Raw genomic sequence first — 19,054 nt, 5'->3', positions numbered from 1 at the left:
GCCAGCTTCCTGGGAACCGGGACACGGTCATCCTGCAGGGATGCTGCTGGAGAGGAGAGGCCGTCCACTGGAGAAGCTTCCAAGGGGTGAGCGAGGACCCGTGTGGCTTCAGCTACAGAACCGCGCCCCTTCTCTCCGCTTGTCCTTCTCGGAGTGCAGCAAGCGCCGTGACAGGCGGCGAATCTCCGGGACCGGCAGGTTCCCGCTTCCTCCTCTTCTCAGCTGGGCGCGCTGTGCCCGGGCAGTGGGTCTGAGCTCTAAGAGAGGGCGCCAAGCTGCTCTCACTCCTTTGCGGAGCAAGTGGCGGTCCGCTGGAGGAGGCCTCGCCTCCAGGAGTCCTTTCTTGTTCCCAGGCCCCCGAGACTGCCTCGGGCACCCCTCTGCCTCGTCTCTGAGCCTCAGTTTCGTCCTCTGGAGATCCGAGGGACCTGGTTCTGGGCAGAGCAGTCATGGAGAGGAAAGGCAAAGGGCCAAGCAGGGGCTTTGCATGCTGCGAGCACTGCCCAAGCGCGTCTGGTGTGTTGCTTCAGATTTCCTCCAGGGGAGTCTTCCAAAGCGGTGATGCAACCCACCCAGTGGGCAGAACTCGGAGCAGACTCCAGAGTGGTGGAGGTGGCCCTCAAGCTCAGCCAGGCACTCGGTCCGAACCCTGAGATTCTCCATGAACCAGAGCCAGAGGCCGCTTTCCAGAAGCCGTGGTGGGAGTGACCTCTGGGTACGTCTTGGCACCTGGCTGGCCTGCAGGTCATCCGCTCTGCATTTCTTGGCTCACACGGGAAATAATAAACTTTCTGTATGTGTTGGTTAAATGAAGAAGAGGCCACGTGACTGAGAGGAAAAGGGACCTGACAGGCTGCACACCCTGGGCCATGGGACCCCCGCCCCGGTCCTGTCTCCCAGGTGCCCGATCCTCCTCCAGAGAAACCTCATCACGTGCACTCCTCCCAGAAGCCTGATAGTATTGGTTTGCAGCCTGAGTGCCTCCAGGATCACGGTCTGGTTGCCCTGCAGGAGCCCAGTCCTATGGGGGAAGCTGATGGCTTTGTTTCAGGCTCACCGCCTGCTGCCCAAGTCCAGTCCATGCTGCCCAAGTCCAGTCCATGCTGCCCAGGGGCCGGCAGGGATTGGCGAGGGGCTGGCGGTGACTGCTCCGGAGCGAGTGCTGAAGTCTAGCGAGAGGGACGGGGGTGGGGCTGAGCCTTGGACAAAGCCTGTGCTTGCCTATGGCCCGCCTAAGAGAGGGCTTCCCTCCCATCTTCTCACTGTGATAAAGCACACTCAGCATGAACTTCACCATGGGGACCCTCTCCAAGGCCACCATCTCCATCACTCACCTTGCAAAGCTGACGCTCTGTCCCCAGTAAACACAGACTCCCCCCACCAGCTCTTGGCCGCCCCACCCGCCCCACCCCATCTACTTTCTATGAATTTGACGACCTTAGGGACCTCAGGGGCTCTCCCAGTGGGTCAGTGGTAAAAAAAATCCACCTGCAGTGCAGGAGACTGGAGAGATGTGAGTTCAATCCCTGGGTGGGGAAGACCTCTTGGAGGAGGGCATGGCACCCCGCTTCAGTATTCTTGCCTGGAGAATCCCGTGGACAGAGGAGCCTGGCGGGCTGCAGTCCATGGGGTCACAGAGAGTCGGACATGATTGAAGCAACTGAACACACACACACACAGGGGCCTCAGTAGGTGGAATCTTAATGGCGTTTATTCTTCGGGGACTGGCTCATCTGCTCAAGGCCCATCCCTGTTGGAGCGAGTGGCAGGCTGTCCTTCCTGTTTAAGGCTGAGTCACATGCCGTTGCGTGGAGGGACCACATTTTGTTTATCCATCATCCATGAAAGGGCACTAGGTTGCTCTACCTCTGGGCCAGTGTGAGTAATGCTAATGAACATGGCGTGCAAATGCCTCCTCGAGACCCTGCTCCCATTCTTTTGTGTGTCTACTCAGGAGTTAGAACTGCTGGGTCACATGATAGTTCTATTTTTAATTTAAATCATTTTATTTTATTGGCCCCACCGTGCGTGTATGTGGCATCTTGGTTCCCCAACCAGGGACTGAATGTGTGTCTCCTGCAGTGGAACCAGGGAGTCTTAACTACAAGTCTGCCAGGAGAATGTCTCTATTTTCCATTTTTTGAGGGACTAGAGTACCGCTTTCCCCAACAGCTGCTCAGCAGTCCCAGTGGGTGTGAGGCCGTGAATAGCGAACAGGGGGTTTCGCCCCAGAGTTGGACTCCTCGGACTCTGGCTTGCCTTTCACTTTCCTAATCATTCTTTTTTTTTTCAATTAATTTTTTTATTGAAGGATAACTGCCTCACTGAATTTTGCTGTTTTCTGTCAAACCTCAGCTTGAATCAGTCATAGGTATACATACATCCCCTCCCTTTTGAACCTCTCTCCCGTCTCCTGCCCCATCCCACCGCCCTAGGTTGATACAGAGCCCCTGTTTGAGTTTCCTGAGCCACACAGCAAATTCCCGTTGGCGATCTATGTCACATATGGTGATGTAAGTTTCCATGTTACTGTCTCCATGCATCTCACCCTCTCTTCCCCTCTCCCCAGGTCCGTGAGTCTGTTCTCTGTGTCTGTTTCTCCATTGCTGCCCTGCAGATAAAGTCTTCAGTACCATTTTTCTAGATTCTGTATCTGTGCATTAGAATATGATATGTATCTCTCTCTTTCTGACTTACTTCACCGTGAATAATAGGTTCTAGAGAAGGCAATGGCACCCCACTCCAGTACTCTTACCTGGCAAACCCCGAGGATGGAGGAGCCTGGCAGGCTTCAGTCCACGGGGTTGCTAAGAGTCCAGCATGACTGAGCAACTTCACTTTCACTTTTCACTTTCATGCATTGGAGAAGGAAATGGCAACCCACTCCAGTGTTCTTGCCTGGAGAATCCCAGGGACGGGGGAGCCTGGTGGGCTGCCGTCTATGGGGTCGCACAGAGTCGGACACGACTGAAGCGACTTAGCAGCAGCAGCAGCAGGTTCATCCACCGCATTAGAGCTGACTCACATGTGCTCCTTTTGATGGCCGAGTAATACTCCACTGTGTATATGTACCTCAGCTTTCTTATCCCTTCATCTGTCGATGGACGTCTAGGTTGCTTCCATGTTCCAGCTGTTGTAAATAGTGCTGCAGTGAACAATGGGATACACGTGTCTCTTTCCATTTTGGTTTCCTCAGGGTATATGCCTAGGAGTGGGATTGCTGGGTCATATGGTGGTTTTATTCCTAGTTTTTTAAGGAATCTCCATACCGTCTTCCACAGTGGCTGTATCAGTTTACATTCCCACCAACAGTGCAAGAGTGCTCCCTTTTCTCCACACCCTCTCCAGCATTTATTGTTTGTAGACTTTTTGATGATGGCCATTCTGACCAGTGTGAGGTGATATCTCACTGTAGTTTTGATTTGCATTTCTCTAATAATGAGCGATGTTGGGCATCTTTTCATGTGTTTGTTAGCTGTCTGTGTGTCTTCTAAAAACAGTGGTTCGATGCCACGAAGTAAGTGGTAATGCCTCAGCCATATGCATGCTGTCAGGCCTGAGAGTCCCTTCCATCCTTGTCAAGCGGAATGCTAGTCTTCTCTCCTTTCGTACAACACTGTGCTTTTTGATGAACAAAAGTTTTTGCTTTTAATGAGTCCAGTTTTTCATTTTTTTTCTTTTGTGGTGAATGCTTTTTGTGCCTGTACAAATATTTTCACCAGTGTTTTCTTCTAGAAGTTTTATAGCTTTAGATCGACATTTGGGTCTATGATGTCCTTTTGAAAATTAATTTATTTTTGGCTGAACTGAGTCTCCGTTGTTGTGAAAGCTTCCTCTAGCTGCAGAGAGTGGACTACTCTCGAGCTTTCTCATCACTTAAATCACGCTAATACGTCATTGTCGCTGGCACGATACTGGCCAGCCAGCTGGGCATCAAGGAAAAGCCACTGTTTTTTATCTTTTTTAAAACACTGAAGCAACAGTTAACTTACAATGTTTCAGGTGCATAGCAAGTGATTTGGTTACACGTATACATATAGGTGCATAACTATATTCCTTTGACAGTTATTTTCCATTATAGTTTATTACAAGATATTGAATATGTCTTTCTTCGGGAACAACAGGGAACTAGTGGCAGGGGGCGCTAGTGGTAAGAGCCCGCCTGCCAAAGCAAAGACGCAAGAGACGCAAGAGACGCAAGAGACGCAAGAGACGCAAGAGACGCAAGAGACGCAAGAGACGCAAGAGACGCAAGAGACGCAAGAGACGCAAGAGACGCAAGAGACGCAAGAGACGCAAGAGACGCAAGAGACGCAAGAGACGCGGGTTTGATCCCGGGTCGGGAAGATGCGCCGGAGGAGGGCACCGCGACCTACTCCAGTGTTCCTGCGTGGAGAGTCCCATGGACAGAGGCGCCTGGCGGGCTGCAGTCCATGGGCTCACAAAGAGTCGGACATGTTCCTAGGAACTGGATTGCTGGGTCATACGGTGGTTCTAGTGTGTGTGTGTGTGTGTGTGGTGGGGGCATGGGGGGGCATGGGGGGGCATATGGAATCTTAGTTCCCTTACCAGGGATCGAACTCCCTGCAGCGGAAGCATGGAGTTCTAACCACTGGACCAGCAGGCAAGTCCCTATTTCTAGTTTTTTAAGGACCCTCCGCACTGTTCTCCATAGTGGCTGCACCAATTTACACCCCCACTGACAGTGTAGGAGGGCTCCCTTTCCCCACACCCTCTCCAGCCCTTGTTTGTAGACTTTTTGAGCGTTCTGACCTGTTCGGAGACTTTTGGTTGATACGTTCCTGTCGGCCGTTGAAGGTAGTGTTCTGAGTAGAGAAACATATACGCTAAATATATCTGTGAAACTGCCCATGTCTCACTCAACACCTGGAGCTTTCACCATACCCTTTATCTGCGACTCTAATCTTCACAGTTCCAGCGCTCGCACATGGCACCGCAGTCCCCGTCATTCCTATCTCGTCGACAGGGACCCGAGGCTCCTGGCAGAGTCAGCGTCACAGCTCGTCAACACTGACGCCTCATTGGGCCTCCTGGGGACGCCGGGCACACAGCTAAGCTCGTGCCTCAAGTGCTGGTGGTCCCAACGGAAGAGCAGCCTTTCTCCTCCTCGGCCCCGGCGCTGGCACTCTGTCCCCTTCCCGCTCAGCCAAGACCACACTGTCCAGAGGTCCGGCAGTGTGGCCGTTTCCAGATACAAGCTCCTCCCTGTTCCTTTTCTGTTGAGATGAAGGACCTTCTCTATTGCCCGCCCTTTACGATGCTGACTGTGTTCTGGAATCCCAAAGCTCCTCACTCACAGCTCTCTGCAATCCATCTGTGTTCTCCTTACCTCCTCCCCTGGGGGGTCCTGTGTCAGATGGGGGGGTTCCACCTCTGATCCCCCTGGTCACTACCCCCTCGACTTCCCATCTGTTTTACAAGAACGTGGGGTTCCAAGCATCCAGACTCCTTGAGAATGACTTTAACCTTCGCTTTCCCCCCAGCATCTTCAGCTCCTTTTCTGTCCACGGCCTCTTTAGTTAGAAAGACGCAGGGATGTCTGTCTTTGCAGAAATAAACACAGCAAAGCCAGGTAAACGCCAGGCCTTCCCGTGAGCTCCTCTTTCTTGGTATCTTCTTTCCTTCCTTCTCTCTTGGGGACAAATCCGTCTAACTGCTGCCAGGGTTTCCCACCAAGCACCGGGCTGTAATCCAGTCCCCTAGAATCACTCCAGAAAAGGCCACCAACCTGTGAACCATGACCGGGTCTCAGCTCCTGTCTTTCCTTATGTGATGATGTTAACTATTTCCTGGGCTCACCCCTACTGCCAGCTTTTAGCTCAGCTGCTCCTTCTCTTCCCGTGGCAATGAGGCTCTCAAGCCTTGGTGAGCAGCTCTGACAGGCCTTGGGAGTCCTGGGTCCCGGTGACACCACCTGCTGGGTGTTTCCAGCAGACCTCCAGGGTCCCTTTTCCCCACAGCCGACATCTGCACTGTCTTCACCCACACCAGCTCTTCCTCCTGGTCAGAACCATCACAGCGTGGAACTGAGTTTTCCTTTCCTTCACCCCCACACCTCGTCAGGCACAGGCGCTCGAGACTTCTTTTTCCTCTATAACCCAGAAGCGTTTCCAAGGTTTCACGGTCACCGTTTCCTTTCACTGTCCAGTGAAATAATCTGAGTCTCCTCCTAAAGGGGCTGCAAGGACTGCCCTGGGGGCCCAGTGGATAAGAGCTCACCTGCCGATGCAGGGGACTCGGGTTCGATGCCTGGTCCGGGAAGATCCCACAACAAAGCCCAACTACTGAGCCTGCAGGCCTAGAGCCAGTGCTCCGAGACGAGAAGCCACCGCAGTGAGAGGCCCTCGCATCACAACTGCAGAGGAGTCCTGCTCAGAGGAACTAGAGAAAGCCCCCTAGCAGTGACAGAGACCCGGGCCAGCTACACTCACTCAATTGCTTTTAAAAAATGGTCAAAAAAGAGAGTACATCTATTAAAATAATAATAACATGGCTGTAAGAAATCCAGATCCTGTCCCCTCCCTGGGCTCCTCTCCCAGGGTCTCCGGGCTGGGATCCGCCCCGTGGTCACCATCTTTTGAACACAGGCCAGGCCCCTGCTTCTTCCTGAAGATGACCTTTCACACACAAAAAGATAACACCAGGCTGGAAAGGCTGATCCCCATTTCTGCAACCCTGAGATGTCACAGAAGGAGTGAAAACGCTTGGAAACAGCTCGTGATCCGGCATCAGTGACCACAGGTCCCCGGGCTCCCTGCTCTGCCGTCCCCCCAAGGCGGCCCCTCCCAGCCATCCTCCCAACCAGGCCTCTACTCCCCACCTCCAGCCCTCCCTTCCTGTCCACCTTCTGCAGGTAAAACAGTCACAACTTTTGCAAAGATGCTCTTCTCCACAGTGTTACCACGTCACACAGCCCTCCAATCAGCCTCTCTCCGCTAGACTTTGTTGACACCCGTACATTTGCAGAGCCAAAAAGGAGGTTTCCTTCTGAAATGAGAGGCCTGTTGCCATTCCTACAGTGTGGGACAACTTTAGTTTTAGAAAGAGTACTAATCAGCCATTCAATCAGCTTCTTGGTGACCCTTGGAAGGATTTCATTTGTCTGGAGTTCTCTCCACCCACACAGGGCTTCAAACATTAACTCCTCCTGTTCTTTCAGAACTCACTCGAGCTGGGCCGCTTCTGAATGGAGGCGCAGATGCAGAGAGCTGACCTGTGGACACAGTGGGGGAGGGGGACGGGGGCAAACGGAGCAGGTAGCATCAGCATACGTACACTAGTCTGTGTAGAGTGGATCCTTGATGAGAAGTTGCCCTGTAACCCAGGGAGCCCACTCTGGTGCTCTGTGATGACCTAGAGGGGTGGGGTGGGGTGGGGTGGAGGTAGGCAGGGGGGCTCAAGAGGGAGGGGCTATATATACTTATGGCTGGTTAGAATCTGCCTGCAATGCAGGAGACCTGGGTTCCATCCCCAGGTGGGGAAGCTCCCCTGGAGGAGGGCATGGCTACTTACTCCAGTGTTCTTGCCTGGAGAATCCCATGGACAGGAGCCTGGCGGGCTACAGTCCTTGGAGTCACAGAGTCGGACACGACTGAACGATGAAGACTTTTTCACTTTCCTTTTGCTTTTTTTGGTTTGTTTTTGATAGGTAAGAAGAAGATTTATTCAGATTCAGAGAGAAGCACTCTCCACAGAGTGTGGGCCATCGCAGAGGGTGAGTGCAGCTTTGCATTTTTGTATGGCAGAAACCAACACAACATTGTAAAAATTAAAAATACAGAGCAAACGAAGACTGGCTGCTTCTGAGGAGTTTTCTCCATCTGTGCCCAGCCCCACCCCCCACCCCCATCCTGGTTTGAATGTCTCCCCTCTGGGCCCCGGAGCCTGTAAGCTTAGATCCCCGAAGCTCTGGCTTATGGCCCTGTCTTCCTCAACGGATTCAGAGGTCCTCTAGGGGAAGAGTCCTGGTGTACAGCAGGTGCTCAACGTATGCTCATGAGATGGATAAATGAAAACATACTCATGTTTATCCCACAGCTGTATTCAATCTCTCACCACTTCACACCACTGTGTGTTATGGAAGACTCATGATTTCAACTTCATCAAAATGATTTTATTAGTTTTGAAAAGTAATAGTAAAATAAAAATATTTTATACCCAACACAAAAGTTCAAACAATGTTTCAAATCAGGAAAAAGAAAGCGAGGGGGCTTCCCTGGTGGTCCAGTGGCCGAGACTCCAAGCTCCCAGTGCACAGGGCCCGGGTTCGATCCCTGGTCAAGGAACGAGACCCCACGTGCTGCAAACTAAAGATCTGGCGTGTCACAACTAAGGCCCGGCACAGCCAAATAAATATTTTTAAAAAAGGAAAAGAAAAAAGTAAGTGGGAATTATGTGAAATACTCTTTGCTGAACATTCTTCCAGTTCTCCGTGTGTTGAACTGGTAGAATATGCCATCCTAGGTATGACTCTTGGGCATAAAGATTATTTGGCAACTTCCTTTATTTTTGAGAAGCTGCAGGAGCAGGAGAAACTGAGAACCCGAATCAAACTGTACCCTTTTGCGGGGAAATTTGCATTTATAAGAGAAATCTCCATTTGTGTATGCATCTTCCTCCCTGAGGGGCTTCCCAGGAGGCAGTGGTACAGGGTCTGCCTGCAATGCTGGAGACTCCAGTTCCATCTCAGGGTTGGGAAGATCCCTGGAGACGGAAACGGCAACCCACTCCAGTTATTCTTGCCTGAAATCTCACGGAGAGGAGACTGGCAGGCTACAGTCCATGGGGTCGCAAAGAGAGGAACACGACTGAGAACATACCTGTTAATAAAACCTGTATTTATTTTTCTCTTTTGTATTTCATTATAGAGAGTTTCATTATAACCAAGAACTCAAAAGCAAAGACAGAAAATTATATGTGGACGGCCCCATCCCCATCCACCCACCCCCACCCCCACCCCGGCAAATACTTACTAGAAGAGCACTATACCCACTGTCTCAATAATGCAAGTTGGATACATTCGATGTTAGTAAGCATAATTACATTATTATTTTTATGGCTTGCAAAGTATTCCTGATAAGGAACAGATTATCTCCAAAGTCGATATCAGTAAACTTGTATGCTCTTTTTTCATTTTCTGTTTTTGCATTTATTGCCTCAGGGCAAATTATTTACAAATGTTATTCTTCTATCAGAGATGATTTTTCAGTATAGTAAAAATTGCCAAGCTGTCATTGATGACCTTCACCTTTGGTTCCTGGACTCGGCAGGCTGCCTGTGTGTGTGTGTGTGTGTGCCGGGTATACAAATTTTCTCCTATCACTTGCACGTTTGGCTGGGGTGAAGTCCATGCCTTTTATCAGTTTCTCAAAGAGACAGAAGTTTCTCGACACAGAAGAGCTATGAATTCCTGAGTTATCTCTAAGTGATAAGCACAGAGCCCAGCGCAGACAATGAACCTTCCCAGGAAGTCCATATCCCCATTTTACAGATGGGGAGCCAAAGTCACTGTCTCCCTGCTCGCTCTTCCAGCCTGCAAACTGCAGATTAGTCCTGGCCGCGCTTCCCTTCCCACCAGGTTAACAGCCCGAGGCCCTTCCCCCCACGCGTCTGCAAATGCAAATCCTTGCGGTTCCCTTTTGTAATCTTCCACTGAAGTACCGTCCCGCAGCACCGCCATCTGAGCTAACACTTATTGTACAATGTCTTTCATCGCTGAAGAGCTTTTCTGCTGTTGTACAGACCGCTTTTTACAGATGGAGTATTGGCTAACGCTCAGGGTGTTTGTCCCCCTGGAATGCCGGGAGGCGCTTTGTTGGTAGCCTTTGGTTTCCTCCTGACACACTTCACTGCATGGACAGATGTTTTAATCCGTATTTTTCCGGAGAAAGACCAAGTTATTCGTGGCTAGCCCACTGAACTCCACGCCTGTTGCTGCTTGCGTGTCCAGGTTAGCTCCCGCTCGCCTCAGGTGGGGTCTCATTAAATGTGAGACGTCGCTCGTCAGCACTGTCACCCCGGAGGCAAAGCAAGCCTGGGGCCTGCAGACAGATAGGGCTGCGTGCGGCGCCGGTACTGAGGGAAATTCCAGCCCCGCCGCGGCTTCTCCGCTTCGTCAGGAGACGCGAACACCCAACACCGCTGAGCCGCCCCGCCCGCGGAGGCTGCTGTAACCTTCCAAAGGAAGGGAGCGAGCACTGACTCAGCGTAAACACATTCTCTTTTGCTAACTGGTCACCTGCCCAGGGCCAGGTAAGTAAGACAGGGAGGACTGAAGAAACACCAGAAATGACTCCAGAGAATCCAGGGTGGGAAGACCAAAACCCACAGCGCCCACGCCTCGGGCCCCAACCGACACGGATGCGCGCCAGGAACCCGCACGCGGCGCCGCGCGGCTGCCGGCGACCGGGCCTCGGCTGCGCATGCGCGCTGCGTGCCGCGTCCCGGGCCGCGCAGAATCTTCGGGAAGGCGGGGGAGGAGGGGGTCGGGGCGGTCGGGCCTTTGCGCACGCGCGGCCTCGGGGCCGGGCGGAAGTGTCGTCGCCGCGCCGCCGCCGCCTGACGCACTTCCTGTTTGTTGTTGGAGAAAGGAGAGAAAGGAAAGCGCGAGGACCGTCGCCGCCTCCGCCACCGCGCCGGAGCCGAGGAGCCCCGGCCGTAGCCCCAGCGCGCCTTCCGCCGCCGGCTCCCGCGTCCTCGGTGAGGGCCGCCAGCGGCCGCGGGGAGGGCCCGGCGGCCCACCTGCCCCGGGCCTCGGCTGCGGCGTGTGGGGCCGGGGGCCGAGGACTCGGGGGAAGGGGCCCGAGGGCTGGAGACGGGGTTTGGTGTGGGGCCGGGCCGGCTCGGGCCGCGGGCCCGCGTTGGGGTCGCGTGTCGGGGCGGGCTCCGGCCGTCCCCTCGCTCCCCTCTCCGCTCCTCCCCCTCCCGGCCGCCGCCGCTCCCGGCGGCCCCCTCCTCCCGGCGCCCTGGGGGCCCCGCGCCGGCGGTTGGGGCCGGGCGGGTGCTGGGACCGAGCGGCGGGCTCGGGGTGGAGGCGCCGAGCAGCTGCCGGGGAAGGGGCGAGGGAGCTGCCGCGTGGGAGGCTGAGGGTCTGAGTGTTTGAAGGCCCCGCGGGGACGCCCCTGAGCTCAGGAGGGAGGTGGGTTTGCGGGAGGAGTCGGGGGCCGCGTGTCCGGAACTCCCTGCCTGCTCTTCCGAAGCGTGTGGATGGGATGGTCGAAATGGTTCGGCTTTCAGCTCACCAAAACGGTTGGCTTGCTTTCTGTTCACGGTGTATGGCAGTTTATATAACTGAAGTTTCTGTCAAGTTTTGCCCAAGTAAGGAAAGAATTGACGCAAGAAGTGGAAATTGCAAGCTTGCGTTGTCTCGCGAAACGTTTTCAGAGTGTTTTGGGTCGCCAGTCAAGACGTTTGAATCTCACTGCTAACTCACGAACCACGGAAAGGACACGGCCTTTGTGGGAAGGTCTCCGCACCAACCCGAGGGGGCTGCCTGGCAAGCGTGGGCGCGGCGGCGCCCTCTGTATTCTCAACGTTTTAATTGCAGTTGTGGAATCGTACTAAGACTTTATGGCTAGAATCTTTTAAGGCGACTAATTGATTAAGTGGAAAAGTTAGGCCGACTGCCCAAAAAAGGAAAGAGAAGCTGTTACCATTTGAACTTACTTGTTCGTGTTTTAGTCGCTTTTTTTCTAGTAGTTAACCGAATCAGTGTTACCTTGATTTGTGAAAGGCATTTTGTACTTCTTTCCCTAACTTATTTCTAGACTACCGCTCCCCTGATTGTTTCTGGGAAGTTTAGTTCACTCTTCTCTTGTTTCCAGTCAGAGACCTCAGCTCCTGTGGGTGTGTTTGTGTTAGTCTCTCATTCCTGTCCGGCTCTGCTGCGCTGTGGACTCTAGTCCGCTAGCCTTTTCTGTCAGGGGATTCTCCAGGCAAAAGCACTGGAGTGGGTAGCCGTTCCCTTCGCCAGGGGATCTTCCCAGCCCAGGCCTCGAACCCAAGTCGCCTGCATCGCAGGCGGATTCTTTACCATCTGAGCCATTATGAGTGTCCTTTGTGCGTGCTAAGGAGCTGTGGAATTTGGGGGATTGTGCAGAGTGTGAACTTGGGGAGTAAATTGGCTAGGTTAGTCGTTTGTAGGTGTGGATGACTTGAAGTGGGAGGAGAACAAAAGGGGATGAGATGTTGGTTTTACAGATTGGCTTAAGCAGGCTTGGTGTGTAGTGCTGTACAAAACGAGAAAGTTGGGAATTTAAGGGTTTTTCCAAAAATTTGACATGTGTTCAACACCCTCTTTAAAATGTCATTGTTTTAAATTCGTTTTTCTTGACTCGAAAGAGGTAGATTTGAGAATTATTTCTGACTGCAGGAGAGAGACTTACCTGGAGGGCTGGGTGGAGAGTATGGTTTGAGTAATACTCTGGATACTAAGTGGAGGATCGGGAATTGTGGTGTGACTACCTCCAGTGAGTGGCAAACAATAGCCTTACTCTTCAGGCAAACCCATTGAATTTTTAGGTGTTTGATCTCAGGGTAGAACCAGTTTCCCTTGTATTTGACTCTATTTTGAACAACTCCAAACAGAATTGTACTCCTCACCAGCAGTGACGTTTTCCACCTGGACTCAGGTTTGGGATGCGTCTGTGCCTTTCATAGTTTTAAAGAAGACAGTCATTTTCAGTTCGGTTTTTCGGCATCACAGTGTAACCCTCAGTGCGCCAGCTTAGTGATGTAGCGGTAACCTCACGTTCCACCGGGGTGCAGTCGCACGTGACTGCACATTCAAGGTCAGCTGCTGCTACCTGGGTTAGTGCTTAAGGATGATTAAATGTCACTCTTGGTGTCTGTTGGTAAGAAGTGAGTGAACGTAGTCAGTCTTTTGATATCTTAACAGAATTTTTAGAAAGCGTGTGTTTGTTTTTGCTTTTTTACTTCCTTGGAAATGATCTAGAATGTAGGCTGGTGTTCTGTGTTATAAACCTGGTTTGCTTAAAATTCGTCCAGGACGCCACCCAGTGGCAAGAGCAGGTTAACTGCGGGCTCATTTGTGATCTAGGGTGGGATCAGTGGCGAGGTTTAAGAAGTGCTTTGGTTTCTCTTGGTGAATAGAATTTAAGAGAACTTCAAACTTAAAAAAAGTGAAATAAATGAAGAAAAGAGAAGTTGGTGAAGGTAAGAATAGCGCACAGAAAGACAGTTTTAAAGCCTGATTGAAGAAAGGGGCTTACTGGATTTGTCAACAAGAAAGAGTTGGTGCTTCTATTATAGATTATAAGGTGTTTTTCAAACTTTCATTTTTAGGGAGACATACAAAGAACAGTTGACTCCTTTTGTTTCAGTATCCTACTTAAGAAATAAGTGTTGGAGAGTGCTTTAGAGGGCAAGCTTGCGCCTATCCTTTTATTAGAGTAAAATTTTTACTTTATTTCTGAACTGAAAAAAGGTGAATTTAAAAAATCTTCATTATTAAAGTGAGGGGAGTTTCTGGAAAAAGGACTAAAAGGTTAAATTTTTAAGTGTTGTAGTATATATCAGGGTAGAGAAGGTTCTGTCTAATTTATATTCTAAACCTTACTTCAAAAGCTATACCTCACTTAGGCATAGTTTGGTTTTCTCTGAAAATTGCTAACCTGTTTGTAAGGACGTCTTGATTATTCTAAATAAAAAGCAGCAATCATCGAATTTGGCTGTGAGGCGGTGGCTCTATTTGTGTGTCAGAATACTCCAGGTATTTTAGGGTTCTTAAACTCAGGTGCAAAGATCACATGTCTTTGGAATGGTGATTTCTTACGGCAGCATGTGATTTTGTGTCTTTTGAAATTTTTATCCTACCTTTTTCACCAAGAGAGGTGGGGAAATGGCAGCCCACTCCAGTGTTCTTGTCTGGAGAATCCCTTGGACAGCGGAGCCTGGCAGGCAACAGTCCGTGGGGTCGCAAAGAGTCGGACACGACTGAGTGACTATCACTCACTCACTCACTGTGTGTGCTGGTGCACTGGGCCCTCCTGTGAGGGCCTTTGGGCAGACCTGGAATTTTCTGTCGTGTGCTTCTGTGACTGTAGAGTTGTCCTGGACCCAGAGTGCTCGGAAAATAGCGGTGGAACTGGATCCTTTTTTCCTGGTTTATCTGTGCCCCTTCTGTGGTTAATAATGGAATCCAGAGGTTAGGGGAGTTTAGAGAACAATATAGCTAGCGTGCAGATTCAGTTCACAAGTACCAGGACTGATGAAATACCAATATGTGCCATGTATTATTTTAATGAAAGGAAGTTAGTCATACCTGTAAGTGTCTAATGGGTGATGATTGCCAGATGAGAGAATGGTCTTGGATCTTGAGTTATAGAGGAAATAAATTCCCTTGTTTGTTTCTGGAATAGTTTAAGGCATGTTGAGTAAGAACAAGACACAGAAGATGATGGTTTGTGATAAGGAATGACAGTTGATCTCTGTCTTCGTCCCCTGCTCTCTGTGCTACATCTCAGTCATCAGATACTGAGATGATGTGGAGGAACTTGTCCACGTTTGCCATCTGTTTCTTTTTAAACTTGCCCCCTTTCCATTAAGCAGTAGTATTGCACAAAATTACTTCCATGTCACAACATGAATTCAACATTTAAACAACGTGTTTACTTTAAAGTTTCTCCACTTGGAAGTTAGAAGGTAACAAGTACTTTGATTTGCTGATTTTTTAAGCTGAAGAATAAAGAATGTCTTCAAGAGACAAATTGCATAACGTAAAACACTGTGTAATAGGTAGCAGTCTGTGGGGCAAAGCTATCTGTAAGGAGGAACGTCGATTTTCCCCCTTCAGCTCCATTTCCAACATGGAGTCTCTTGGATTGGAAAAGAGTAAGGAGCATTTTTATTGCAAGCAGTGAGGTTTCTTAGGTGTTACATGGAGAGATAGCAGAACAGTCTTTTGGGTGGGAAGATGGTTATTTAAAAATTTTTTTGCTGTGCTGTGTGGCATGCGGGATCTTGGTTCCCCAGCCAGGGATCAGACCTGTGCCTCCTGCAGGGGGATTGAGGAGCCCAGGCCACTGGGCTGCTGGGGAATTCTCAAGGTTGTCAGGGTAACCCAGTTACCCAGTTTTAATTTGCATGGATGGGCAAGATTTGGGACAGAATAGCCAAAGGACTCAGTGCAGAGATGTCTTTGTCACACCCCGAGCTTGAGGAACATGGCTCGGGGTCATCGTGTAGAGGCAGGAAGGCCGATGTGTTGGCACAAAAGTTCTTTAGTGTCTATGAGACCATGGGGCCTGTGTAATGACTTGGAAATTCTCCTTTAGAAACTCAGTAGAGACACAGGGTTATAACTTAAAAGGAACTAGTTAAGCAGTTCAAGAAACTTGGCTTTTCAGAGCTGACTCACAGGGCACCTCTCCTGGATGGATATTTGTGACTGTCACCTGAGGTGCTTGTTCAGAATCTTGCATATGAATAGTTGAGGAAGACGGAAAGGAAGTGCTTCTCTGAGTGGGCCATTGTAAGTTAAATTCTACACATACATCCTGAGACCCCCCCTCCCCACCGCTGAGATGAGCGACCCAGGCTGAGGAGCGAGAGCCTTGGAAGGTTTACAGCTCTGTCTCAGGTGTTGGCGACGTTGTGGTGTGTGCCCCGTGAGACCTGTACAGTCACACTCACTGTCAGAAGGGGCGTCCCTGGGAAGCCCTTTCTGAGCTACAAAGGGCTGTAGGGAAGAAGCAGTTAGCTGAGGGCCCGTCTTGCTCACTGAGGCACAGCATGAATGGAGGAGAAGCCCAGGTGCTCACGGCTGTTGCTGCCCGCGGCCGGGGAGCTGTGTGTGGCCCTGGGAAGGTGCGGCCGCGCGCTGCTGGCGTGGGCGCTGCTGTCAGCCTTTCCTTTTCTTGTAAAAGGGAAAATCCTCTTCAGATTTCTTGCAATTGTCAAAAACAGGTACTAAATGTGGGTTATTTTTTAAGCATTCTTTTTTTTTTTTTAAATTACATACTTGGCTGCACCAGGTCTCAGTTGTGGCATGGGGGATTTAGTGGTGGCATGCCAACTCCCAGCTGTGACCGTGGGAATCCAGTTCCCCAGCCCGGGTCCTGCATTGGGAGTGTGGAGGCCCAGCCACTGGACCGCCAGGGAAGTTCCATATAGGTCTTTCTTGAAGGTGAAGTGTTGTGACGAGAGCTCTTGAAAAGCAGGGGACACCTGTGTTACTGAACTGGCCAAGGGGTGAAAGACTGCAACAACTGGACGTTCATACTGGCGACCCCTCTTTATCAGTTGTGCGCCTCTCCTTCCAGGGTGCCTTGAGACAGTGGCTAATTACCATGTGAAACCATGTGTGGTGGTAAGCGCAGACAAGTATCCCTTGTTTCAGCATTTCTAATTCTGGTTTGGATGTGTGCAGCAGTAGTTCAGGCCCAGGCAGACCCCGGTTTATAGCCGCTCACTTCAGCGCAGGTGTAGCTTTTTTTTCCCTGAACAAGTTGATGGTTTGTGACAGCCTCGCGTCGACCAAGTCTATTGGCCCCGTTTTTCTCACAGCATTTGCTCACTTTGTGACTGTCAGTTTGGTAATTCTCACAGTATTTCAGGGTTTTTCATGATTACGTTAATGATCTGAGATCAGTGATCTCTGATGTTACTGTTATAATTGTTTTAGGCCCTTCTGAGACCATCTAAGACCCTGTGTTCTGACTGCTTCACCGACCCCACCATCTTTCTCCCCCTCCTCAGGCCTCCCTGTTCCCTGAGACACAACAATACTGAAATTAGGCCAGTTAGATCTCTGCAGTGGGCTCTTCAAGTGAAAGGAAGAGTCTCCCTCTCATTTTAAATTAGAAGCCAGGAATGAAGATGTTTACTGACAAAAGGCCTGTGGAAAGCTGGAGCTAGGCCTCTTGTGCCGAATAGCCAGGTTCTGAATGCAAAGAAAAGATTCTTGAAGGAAAGTGCTACTCCAGTGAACACATGAGTGGTGAGAAAGCAAAATTGCCTTACTGCTGTAGTGGAGAAAGTTTTCGTGGTCTGCCACAGCCCAGGCGCGGCTCTAACTCTTCAGTTGTGTGCAGGCTGACAGAGATGAGGAAGCTGCTGGGAAAGTCTGAAGCTGGCAGAAGCTGGTTCATGAAGTTTGAGGAAAGAAGCTGTCTGTGTAACGTCAAGCGCAAGGTGAAGCAGCAGCTGCTGACGTGGAAGCTGCAGCGTTATCCAGAAGATCCAGCTCAGATCCCTGGAGAAGGCGGCTGCACGGAGCAGCAGATTTTCAGTGTAGGTGAGTCCGCCTGATGCTGGAAGGAGACACTGTTGGACGTTCACACTAGAGAGAAGTCAGCGCCTGTCTTCAGAGCGTCTGAGGACAGGCGGGCTCTCTGTGAGAGGCTGACGTGGCGCGGGACTTGGAAGTGAAGCCAGTGCTCGGCGGCTGTCTGGAGTCCTGGGGCCCTTGTGAGTTACGCTGAAGCTGCTCTGCCTGCGCTCCGGAACCGAACAGAGCCTGGATGGCAGCACAGCTGTCAGCAGCGCGGCTCCCTGGATGTTTCACACCCACTGCTGAGGCCCGCTGCTCGGGTTAAAACATTCTTTCAGAAGTTACTGCTCACTGACCATGACCCAAGAACTCCAGAGATATATAGTGAGATTCATGTTGTTTCGTTCCAGCTAGCACAACCTCCATTCTGCAGCCCATGGGTCAAGGAGTGATTTTAGACTTTCCAGTCTTGTTATTTAAGAAATACACTTTGTAAGGCTATTGGTGCCATAGACGGTGATTCCTCTGATGATCTGGACAAAGTCAATTGGAAACTCTCAGAGAAGGACTCACCATTCTAGATGCCGTTAAGAATATTTGCAATTCATGGGAAGAGGTTGAAACACCAACTAATTATAATTAATAGGAGTTTGGGATAAGTTGGTTCTGACCTTCATGGATGACTCGGGGGTTCAAGACTCAGTGGAGGAAGTAAGGGCAGATGTGGTGGAGACAGCTGGAGAGCTAGACTTAGAGGTGGACCCTGAAGATGGGACTGGACTGCTGCAGCCCTGCAAGAACCTATGAGGGGATGAGGGGTTGCTTCTTTAAAAGAATGCGCAAAGAAAGTGGTTTCTTGAGATGGAATCTGCTCCTGTTGAAGATGTTCTGAAGATTGTTGGCTTAACAGCAGATTGAGAATATTACATAAACTTAGTTGAAAAAGCAGTGGCAGTATTTGAGGATTGAGTCCAATTTTGAAAGACATTTGAAAGATGGCATAGGCTGGCTCCAGTCACGGCATGGCCTGGTGGCATAGGCTGGGTCCATAAACTTATTTCTTTACCCACTGTGTCTATAACCTCTCTCCAACACCGTTCATACTTAATTGTGTATGCCTAAGTTTTTTTTTTTTTACATGTCTGTCTTCTGAACTTGGTAACTTGGTCCCAAAAGTGTCACGATTGTTATTGTGTAGTAAATATACATAAATTTGCTCAGAATTACTTTAGTTTTTACTGAGAATGAATGTGTTGATGGTATAATTGGTACCCAAAAGGTTTTGATCTGTTGAGTCAGTGGGCCAAGATACCCAAGGTGGAGTGTACCAGGCAAGCCATGGACTTCACTTATCTGGAGAGCCACAGTCGCACAAAGGGAACGGCAGGAGAGAGGACGAGGCTGCAGGCCTGAAAAGGCCGTGGCTTGGCCCAGTTTGTGTTGACCATCAAGTTCCGAGGTTTCCCAGGAGAGCTGACACAGCGCTGACAACTTGAGAAGGGAAAAACAGGAGTGGGGTCCACTGTGCCTCCTGCAGTGGAAGGGTGGAGAGCTGACCCCTGGACCGCCAGGCCACCCCTGGTGTCTGCACTTGAAGCGCGTGACAGTCGCTCAGGCTGCCAGAGACGGACGCTAGGGATCGAAGGTGTAGAGAAGGAGCTAAGCTAGCACCGCGGCGCGCCATGTGAGCTTCCCCGGGGGTTCCGGTGGCCAAGAGTCAGGTGGGTCCTGAGTCCTCATCACGAGGAAAAAGTGCTTTTCTGTTTCTTTCATCTGACTCTCTTGTGACCCCATGAGCTGTAG

The 19,054-nt window shown here is 50.7% G+C and overlaps 1 protein-coding gene across 4 annotated transcripts in view; it reads left to right on the top strand.

Moving 5' to 3' along the window:
* Positions 10,567 to 19,054, top strand: part of DNAJB6 (DnaJ heat shock protein family (Hsp40) member B6) — a 45,382-nt gene continuing 36,894 nt past the window's right edge. For all 4 annotated transcript variants that reach the window (XR_001917924.1, XM_018046636.1, XM_018046635.1 and 1 more), the window contains exon 1: positions 10,567 to 10,719. The gene's annotated coding sequence lies outside the window, so the exon portion shown is untranslated. The remainder of the gene's footprint in view (positions 10,720 to 19,054) is intronic.

This window comes from Capra hircus, chromosome 4 (assembly GCF_001704415.2).
Source record: "Capra hircus breed San Clemente chromosome 4, ASM170441v1, whole genome shotgun sequence".
In the NCBI taxonomy this organism is placed as follows: Eukaryota; Metazoa; Chordata; class Mammalia; order Artiodactyla; family Bovidae; genus Capra; species Capra hircus.
Note: the sequence above shows the minus strand (reverse complement) of the source record. Positions and strands in the feature narration are given on the sequence as shown.